The following is an 8,494-nucleotide window of genomic DNA, read 5'->3' on the forward strand; positions in this document are numbered from 1 at the left end:
ACACCTTCGTATCTCACCCGATACAGATTTCAAATAACGACGATTGATATACGACTCGGAACGCCCCGTCTATAAAACATTTTCGCGCTATTTGGCGCTATTTATTCGCGAATCTAGAGGAAATTTTTCTCTCGCGAGCGAGGAAGAAACATTTCTTGTCTCAGAGAAGAAGTATTTTCTTTCCTTCGTCTCGCGACGAGTTCGACGCCTTCTTCGGTCGATGCGCGAAGAAGCGTTCGCACCGTCTGGAAGGAAACACAGATCGTCCCGGTGTACATAATTATTTTCGCGTTGTCTCAAGCAGAAGAAGCGGAAGTCGAAGGCGCGGGAAGAGCAAGCGCCGGCACAGAACCGACGAGACGGAGGAGGACGACGCTAGAGTAGTCGGGCGCGAGCTGTCGGTGACGGGAATATTCAAAGAAACGCGCGGCGTGTCACGCTCGATGTATTTACAGAAACGGAGCGAACGGCGCGCAGTGAAAGCAGAAATAAAGGGATCCATTGGCATAACGCGCTCCGCCTTGCTTCGCTTCATTATTTTCGAGAGCCCTTTTCCTCGGACTTGCGTCGCTCCGCTGCAACGATCATTAAGCGACTTATAGAAAGAGAGACACACAGAGGGAGAGAGAGAGAGAGTACGCGCGCGCGCGTAACTGTTGGTTAGTCGTTAATAACGTCTACGACCAAGTCAAATAAGGTCCCTCCTTTTCAATCGCCGTAGTACCACTGACGCCCGGCCGTCGAAATGTTTAGTCAGCGGCTGGATCTGTTCACCGTAATCGTTTTCAAACATTTCTCCCTCCTTTTCTCTCCCGCTCGTTCGCTCGTATCGCCTCTTTCGGTTATTTATAACGATGGGATCACACGATGTCGATTGCTCCAGATCGCGCTCGCTTATCGGCCGGTCCTCGAGTTTCGCGCGCGAATTTTTACGACAGTGTGGAAACCGCGCGGAATTTTCCACGTGTGTGCGCGCGCGCGCCTATGCGCATTATCGCGGAATTCGCGAGCGCACACAGACTACTCGCGCGCGCGTTTATATAATTAATTAACGTTTTATCTGGCGAAAATATTTCAGCGGATGTGACGTGTTCGCGAAACGAAGTAACAATTATTAATCCGGTGCCGCTGTCATGATTAATACATTCTACCGTCGTCGTTTAAAGAGATAGCGCGGTATTATTAATTAACGACGATTACAATGGGGGACGACGAGCGGGGCGCGGGGTGTGCGTCGGAGCGGACGTTTCCCGGCAGCGCGAAGACGCGATTTCTTTCACGGGGACTATCGTGGGGTCGCGAGTGTCACGACTAACGATTCGTAGCCAGTAAACGCCGCAAATAGTCGGAAGCGTAACCCGTTACCGATTTCTCGGGGGATAAAGTCTTTCAGCGACGATGACGCGATCGAATCCCGCCGGGGTATCGACGGAGGTCGCGATTAAATTGACGGCGAAAATCATCCATCAGAACGGTCGATCGTGTGTAACAGCGCGTTTTATCGCGAATCCACGCGAGTGTGTGTGTGCGCACGCAGAAAAAAGATCAATGGGAAGGAATTGAGATGTGGCGGCTGAGATGTTTCTTTGAAACGGGGACACTTCAATGCCCCGCTGTTATCGAAACTAGAGTCATTCGCTAGATAGTTTGAACATCGGTGCCGCGGCGAGATATATATTCGCTGCCAACAGAATAAATGACGTTTTAGTACACGTATACGATAATGTGATAATTAGGATCGTGAGTCAATCACCCTTAGGTACTACAACACTTCGTTGATATAAAAGTGTTTCGTTTTGTCTATATTCGATATAATTAGAGAGAGAGAACTAACCAATCGTAGCTAATCATGTTAATAATTTCAATTGTAATGAAGCTGTATCTCACAGCAAGAGTGCATTTTATTTCAGTCAAACTTTCAGCATCTTTCAGCAAGTTCAAACTAGCTAATGAGATTTAACTACTATTTTAAGCTAAGTTATTTTTCCGAGTGTAAATCTAAGTTGTTGGATTGTGAATGAATCCCGCTCCAGAAGCGTGAACATTTATTCGAAGCGGTATTAAAAACGTAAGGATCGCAAGGGTGAAATTAAGAAGAGTTTATAAAGAATATAAAGAATTATAAAGAATATTTCATTTAGATTTACCGTGAATTTTTCAGCCACAGCAAGTGGATTTCCGTCGAGTGAACGTTCCAATTAGAACGAAATTGTTCCAGTGACGGCGGAATACATCGGATTCACTTTTCAATTTAGCGTGGAAATATATTCAGAATGGAAAATTCATTCTATACCGATGAAAAAGGACTCGAGTGAATCGACCGTCACTCCGTTTTTTGAGAGAAACTTTACGTGAAGAAATTTATACGAAAGAACGGCCGCCACCCGTTCATCTTGCTAAAATACGCTTCGAGTTTCAGCCGATACATTTCTACCTCTCGCAATGAGCCGCATTTTATTCGTAATAGCCGATTGCTCTCAGCGCAATGATAGCGAAACGTTTAGCCTGTCAGCCAAGCTGGAATCAGCCAGTGAGATTCGCTTGATAGCGCCAAATTGCCTTTTTGCATGTAGTTACGCTCGTCGCGTAATTTTGTCGGGTCTTCGAGAAACCACCCCCGATGTGCATCTCTCGCGCGTTCGCATTCGGCGGGACGGTTCGCGACTGCAATTTTAAAGAACGGCTAAAAGATGTAGGCTGTACACATATACATGTTTTACACATACACACATACATATATATATATATAGCGTAAATCGCCGGCAACTTACAGCTGCTGTTAAGTCGCGTTCCCGCTATGTATACGTAATCCTAGCGAGTGCTCTCTCCACCCCCGGAGCACTTGTAAATCTTTATTCGACGCCGCATATACGGTGGGATATACTTTACGATTACGCGTGAGCGCGATCTTCGACCTCAGCAGTCGCCCGGGAGCCGTTTATCGACACGCCCGGTCGTATTTCCGTACTTTATTTCCGTACGACCCGTACATTTCGTGTAACGCACATTACTTTATCCGCATGCCGAGAGAGGGGAGGGGGCTGAAATCGATCCTCCAAGAGGCTTCTGTCGAAGAGCCTTTCTGGTATCCTCGCACGTCTCGTTTTTGCTTCGCGTACGATGCATCACGCCGTCGGTACAAAGAAGAAATATAAACATAGCCCCCGACGGGAAGCAACAAGTAATAGCTTCTGTCTCGAGGGTTAACATCGTTCTTTCTCTCTCTCTCTCTCTCTCATGTGATTTTTCCAACGACTTCATTCATTTCACACGTAAACTCGTAAAGCGTGCGCTCTCTCTATCTTCCTCCCTCTCAGGTCTGCCAGAACGGGCGAGACGTGACGGCGGTTTGAAGGTGCACGTGGTTTGAAGATTATAGTCGTTCCGCGCAAATCCGGTAGTTGATATCGGAAAGCGATCGGCGATCATCAGGGCCGATCGCGCGCATCGTAAACGACCGGTATTTCAGAGCCGACGGGCGGGGGGAGGAGAGGACTTTACGACGACCGCGCGAGTTTTTAATAAGCTCCCGGGGACTTTCGGAGACCGTGCGGAGAAAGAGAGAGAGAGAAAAAGAGATGCCAACCCAGCGGGAGCGCAGGGGTTAAACGTTAACGTCCCGACGCCCTATGAGCGAGAACGGCTTTTGAAAATGTGCAACCACCGGAATGAATACGCGCGCGTAGCCGCTCGAGAAAGTGCGTAATAAATCGCGCCGATTAATCGTAGTAAGCGTGTCACGAGAACGACTTCCGAGCCATCTTGATCGCCCGAGAGAGAGAGAGAAATGTTCACGCGACGGGGATTATCACGATAACGTCGTGCGCTTTAGATTTTCGTTGTCGTCGTCGACTCTCTCCGTCGACTGTCGGCGAGTCGACGTGGAGGCCCGCGACGATCGCGCGCGCGCTACTACTGGATCAGCGTGTCGCGGTCGTTTTGAAAACGCGACATTACTTATCGGCGTGCGACGCAAGTAACGTTTCACGATCTATTACATTCAGGCGGATATACTCGTACCTGCGCGCGCGCGCGTCTCTCAGGTAAGAGGTGCTGCTACTTTGCACACGGGACATTTCCTGAGTTCGACGAACGCGGCGTGCGCGACAAAAATTGGCGCCGCGTTACGCAAAAGCTGGTACCGGATATATCACTTACTCGTGGGGCCGATCAGCGACGGTGCGTGGTTATCCATAAACCGGCTGGCACTTTAACCCCACTGCACTGACACTGGGCGCTATCATCGTCGCAAGTTCGTTACACCGCGCGTCGTAACGTCATTCTCAGCTCCCGAGCGGCTCGACCATCGGTGGTCGCGTGTCGACGCGAGGGAGAGAGAGACGTCCACCTGAGATTACTTCTTCCCACCCGGAATAAAAGGGAGAAAAGTATATCCCATAGGAATCACAAAGGCGAGAGATCCCCTCGGCCGCCAATCGGCACACCGGAATTCCCTTCCGTCGCCCGACGGGGAGGTGGTGTGCAAACTGTTGGCGGGTGCAAATCGAGGCTCCGGAAGAAGTCGCAACGGAGGAGCAGCCCCGGCCGGCTATCTGTGCGTACGTTTCACGTGATGCGCGCGTTTTCGTCCTCCGGAGAGTGAGAGAGCGAGCGCGCGAACGAACACCAGGAGCCCCAGCGCGCGCGGCTCGTGTCGGCCAACTGACTCGCGCGCAGAAACCTGGGGGCCCTTCGCCTCTTGGGCGCCGGTGCTGGGCGACTATGGCTGGTGGTGGTGGATGTTGCCGGCGAGGTGGTGGAGGACGACGGCGGGTCGCTACTATGGTGGTGTACGCCGGTGGGGGCGGAGAGAGAGGGAGAGAAAGAGAGGAAGGCAGCTAAGAGCGGAGCGCACGCTGGTGGGAGCACGATTGCCGTTCCGCAGTCGTTGCTGCACACGCGGATGCTGCGGAGTGCTGTTCGAGCTGCCGCGCCAAACGGAGGAGAGTTGTTGCCGACGCCGCAGCGGCGTCCGTGTACAGAGAGATGGCCGCAGACTTTGTTAAATATTCATCCGCAGCCCGGCTGTCGTGTACATTGTACCGCCCCTCGCGGCGGAATATTTGTCCAAGCCGCTTGTTTCCCCGATTACTCGAGGGAGCCGCGGCGAGAGTGAATTCGCGGAGCGTTCGATGGTCGCGCGGCCGTTAGGAATGTAAGATGAGCTGGCGAATGATTAATATCGGTGGACGATGGAATTTCGCGCCGAAAGAGCCGAGGCGGATTATTCGCGTTCGACGAGCGCGCCGGGATGGAGTCGAACGCGCGTCGTTCGCTGCCCTTTCGCCGAGGGTTGAAGAAACGCCGAGCGAGCGAGCCGACCCGGTAAAAGGGCGGAATCCGAACGACCGGAGAGAGAGAGACGAGCCGTTGTACTTCTCCCTTTGACAGGGCGCGCTAGCTCGGCCTCAGGCCGAGCGTGGAATCCGCGTTTCGACCGGTGCATAAATTTGTTTTTTCACCAAATAAATACTGCCGCTCATTTATTTACGGTGACCCGCGTCGTCCTTCTTTCCCCGTTCTCTCTTTCTCTCCGTGATTCTCCCTCTTCCTCCTTCTCCTGCTCCTCCTACATCGCCGATCCGCTCGGCAACGCCGACGTACCTGTCGCGCACACGGTCTCCGGTTCCGATAAATAAATATTGACCGTCGAGATGGGCACCGCAAACAAATCCATTAATAACACAAGTTTAACTCCCCGTCGCGGAATTGCGCGCGGAATCGGCTATGGGAGAGGGAGTTTCACCTGGACCAATCTCTGACGGTCCTCCCCACCTGCCCCCTCCCTGCCCGACGCGCCTAACTTGACATTGTCGGTGTCAATTTATGCCTGCGGGTGAATTCGGCGTCACGGTAGAACAATTTAATAACGTTCATTTCCATACGTTTGCTTGCTCCTCCCCGCGGCCACACCGCGCCGATCGCCGGGAAGACAGAGAAGCGGACGGCATTTGCAGATGGATAGAGCGAGAGAGAGAGGGACTAGCGACGGTGAGAGAGAGCCGCGGCAAGCGAATTCGCGAAACTCTAATCAAATAATCCTCGATGTTTAATATCCAAGTTTCGCGGCGTGTCTCGTTAACACACGCGTTACGAAAGCAAACACACCGGTTTCATCGATAACCCCGTCCGCTCGCCCAGCTCCGATTCCTCGTTACCCCCCGTCGCCTGCTCTCGCGGACGTCGAGGGATGATGATGCGCATGCAAGGGAGTTGGATTCCAAAAGCCGGTCGGCTTCTTCGGAAATTGATTTCCGCGAGGAACCAACCCCGCCCGTTAATTTTAAATATCTCCATTATCGAGCGATGTATCGGGGATATCCTGGCGCGCGCTCGTCTAATTGGACAATCGATATTCCACGGTACTGCTCCTCGTTGAATCTTAAATACCTCTTATGCAAGCTTCTCTTTTTCCAGGGTACATTGCTCTCTCAGACCCTATTTCGCGATCTATATCGGATGTTCATTAGACAGAGGAAATCGGACTGGATCGCCGTCTTCATTGCGATTCACTTAATGTTTTCGAGAACACTTAGCGATATTTCGAGAGATGCTGTTGCAAGAAGTGAATATTAAAAATAGATTATGAGAAGACACTTGAGGTTCATACGCGCGCGCGCGTTGTGGAAACTATAGCGGGGTGAACAGCCCTGCAGCGATATCGCGATATAAGAAATTTATTTCTCTCTCCGTCTCCGTCGACTCGTCGTAGTTCTCTCGCTGGCGGCACACGTGCTGAAATATTAATTAAACGGATTTAAACGCGCGCGCGCGCGAAACTGACGGAAAAGCAACTGACAATGTTTTTGATAGATCACCTAATAGATCTTAATAGCTTAATATTTACCGAAAATATGACGTTTCAAACATGCTGAAACGTATAAGTCCCACCCAAAATATGAAAAAGGTACAAATTATAAATAATAGAGAAAAATATAGAACGAAAGTTTAGTGGTAATTTAAGGGCTACAAAGTAACATAATCAAAAATTGGTATTAAATTTTTTCTTCTTCAAAAAAATTTTTTTGGTATTTATTTATATCATTTTGTAACCCCCAACTAACCCTTATGTTAAACTTTTATTTTTAGTATATCAAACATTTTTCTCTATCTTTTGTAGTTTAAGAGTTATACGCGCAAAAATGGAAACGGCCTCTTAAATTTGAGATCGGAAACCATACTCTGAAAAGGCGATAAGGCACGAAAAAGGGGCATACACGTTAGTCGTGCCTTGAGAGTCACTTTACATACTCGCAAAAGTTCATTCAAACTGAAGAGTTAGGGTTCGCGGTGTATACTTGTGAGAACGCCTCCTCGCGCATATATTTCTATTCGCGCTACAACGTCGAGACGGAGAGAGAGAGAGAGAGAGAGAGCGAGATATCGACGCCTATTTATGTCTCTGGCTGCTCGTTATGTATATAATTACTGACAGTCTCGTATCTGATTCCGACAATACGGTAACACGATGTTGTCGTGCGCGTGTCTCGACGTGTCCGCCCGTATTCTCCTGTCATACGACTCCTGATCGATAAATAAGAGTCTCCGTAGACAATAGTGCGACGAGACAAAGGATAGAAATAGGGAGAGGGAAAGGGAGAGAAAAAGAGATAGAATTGAAAAATCGACCCTCTTCTCGCGGCTTTACCCGTATACTCGATGTAAAACGGAGAAAATGATAGCTTCGTAATCCTATATAAACACGGTTATTTTTATCCCATTACGGGGCGGTTCCGTAACGGTCCCGTGTAGTCTCTCTCTCTCTCTCTCTGCATAATGCTCACGTTCGTTGTGCACGGAGCTTAAAGGCCGGCCGGGGATGACCGCAGGATCCCGAGGGTTGCACCGCTGCCACACCCCCTCACGTCTGCCACCTCGGCACTGGTTAACAGCGGGGGGGCGAATATGCCCGGTCTATGATACAGACTTTCCCAATGGTGCCCCGGGTTCTCGCGGGGTCCTACGTGTGCACCTTCCATTCCTCGATTCCTCGCGCCTTCGTCATCAGAACGGGGATCGTTGGGAACATCTCTCGTCGGTGGAGAACGCGCCGCGGCGACAATGTAAGCGGCGCGAGGTGATTCTGAAAAGATATTCGTCATAAAGAGCGCCTCGAAGCAGAACGAATGCGGATACGCGTGGTAATCGTGAAAGGTCGAAAGCTGTGTTCTCCTAATGAACGAGTGGCTCTTCGTCGAGGCGTTGATTGTCAGCGTAGATTTGTCGCTGTCTGAATTTCTTGCAGCGGAATTTCATTCGTGGAAGGTGGAGCGCGCGGCTGCCGAGTCACTCGAATTCAAGGGACTTTCCTCTCGTGTGGAATCGAATTCTCCGTTTTGGACAGTTGGCTGAATATTTTCATTGAAAAATGAATCTAACACGTTCTACCGTTACGGGAACAAATTCACTTTATCGGCTGAAATATTCATTCACATGGATTAAAAACTCTCCCTTCAGGCTCGAATTAAACATCCTCCCTTATAATTGGCAGTAT

At 50.1% G+C, this 8,494-nt stretch overlaps 1 protein-coding gene across 2 annotated transcripts in view; it reads right to left on the reverse strand.

Annotated features, from left to right (window-relative positions):
• The window catches only part of LOC106747246 (netrin receptor UNC5C-like), a 42,671-nt gene extending 37,948 nt beyond the window's left edge, over nt 1–4,723 (reverse strand). For both annotated transcript variants that reach the window (XM_014624601.1, XM_014624600.1), the window contains exon 1: nt 4,159–4,723. The gene's annotated coding sequence lies outside the window, so the exon portion shown is untranslated. The remainder of the gene's footprint in view (nt 1–4,158) is intronic.
• Between the last annotated feature and the right edge of the window lie 3,771 nt (nt 4,724–8,494).

Source organism: Dinoponera quadriceps, unplaced genomic scaffold, assembly GCF_001313825.1.
Source record: "Dinoponera quadriceps isolate SergipeBrazil2010 unplaced genomic scaffold, ASM131382v1 scaffold2276, whole genome shotgun sequence".
NCBI classification, from domain to species: domain Eukaryota; kingdom Metazoa; phylum Arthropoda; class Insecta; order Hymenoptera; family Formicidae; genus Dinoponera; species Dinoponera quadriceps.